Here is a 1,213-nt window from a genome sequence, read left to right as displayed (position 1 = left end):
CTCCAAAACAAATTTCTTCCTTCTAAAGGGAATGTCAAACAGCTTCTTTCTTTCTGTGTAGAACAGGTTGGCCACAGACTTGTGACCCTTCTGTCTCAATCTACTGAGCTCTGGGGTTATAGGTGGCACCATGTTTGGCTTAAACTTCTTGTGTTCTGCAGGTTGGGGGTAAACTAAGACTATTCCCATGGCACACTGGATGATGTGCTTATGTAAGGTCCCCTTCATCATTTTCTTTGAAAAGTTTTTAAATTTGTTGACAGTCTCACTCAGGTACATAATGTATAACGATCACTCTTCACCCTTCTGCTATTTTGTTTTGAATCCTTCTCTATCCCATCACCTTTCAAAGTAGGTATTACTCTCCTGCATGTAACTGAGCTTACACTGGATTATGCTCAATTCTTTCAGGGTACTGTGTAGACAAAAGAGTGGTCAGTGTGCATACAAAGTGCACACATGGGATGCAAACCTGAAGAGGAGCTGATGAACAAAGACCCTGGGAGCCACTATTACTCAGCCTCTTTCTACTCAGCCACCCATTTGCACCATCAAGGTTTCTTCTTCCTTTCATGCTTTGTTTCCCCCAATCTGCCTGAAACGTGACCACAGGAGAGCACACAGAGGCAGTGCAGAGGAATTCTTACAACACAGCCTGGGCTGCAGGCTGAGCCGCACAGGTTAGCAGTGGGACCTCAGAGAGGCTGCTTCCTTCCCCTGTATGGCAGCTTAAGCATACTGCAACAAACCAGAAGTCAGGGCTGGGGCTGCCTAGGAGGAATAATTTAAAATCCACAGCACAGCAAGATCGTAGCTATAGCGGGTGACAACTGTGTGAAAACACAGGGTCTGGAGCGTCTGCGGTGATGGCCGTGCAGTGTCACTGCATCTGGGGATAGGAACAGTACTACAGGATCATTAAGCTATCTTGATCTTTTTATTTTTTTGAGACAGGGTCTTTCTCCATAGTGCTGACTGCCCTGGAACTCTTTCTGCAGATCAGGCTCTCCTTAAACTCTCAGAGACCCTGTCTCTGCCTCCCAGGTGCTGGAATTAAAGGCACATGATAGACAACTAACACAAGCAAAGTCCTAGGTTCAATTCCTAGCACTAACTGCCCCCCCCATGGAGGAAGGTCATTGGTTAATTAAATAAAGAAGCTGCTTGCCCTGATAGGTTAAAACATAGGTGGGAGGAGTAAACAGAACAGAAT

At 45.8% G+C, this 1,213-nt stretch overlaps 1 protein-coding gene across 2 annotated transcripts in view; it reads right to left on the bottom strand.

Moving 5' to 3' along the window:
- The window catches only part of Dis3l (DIS3 like exosome 3'-5' exoribonuclease), a 38,005-nt gene that overhangs the window by 19,341 nt on the left and 17,451 nt on the right, over positions 1-1,213 (bottom strand). The window lies entirely within an intron of this gene.

The sequence above is a fragment of the Microtus ochrogaster genome, chromosome 5 (genome assembly GCF_000317375.1).
Source record: "Microtus ochrogaster isolate Prairie Vole_2 chromosome 5, MicOch1.0, whole genome shotgun sequence".
NCBI classification, from domain to species: domain Eukaryota; kingdom Metazoa; phylum Chordata; class Mammalia; order Rodentia; family Cricetidae; genus Microtus; species Microtus ochrogaster.
This window is presented reverse-complemented; position numbering and strand designations above follow the sequence as displayed.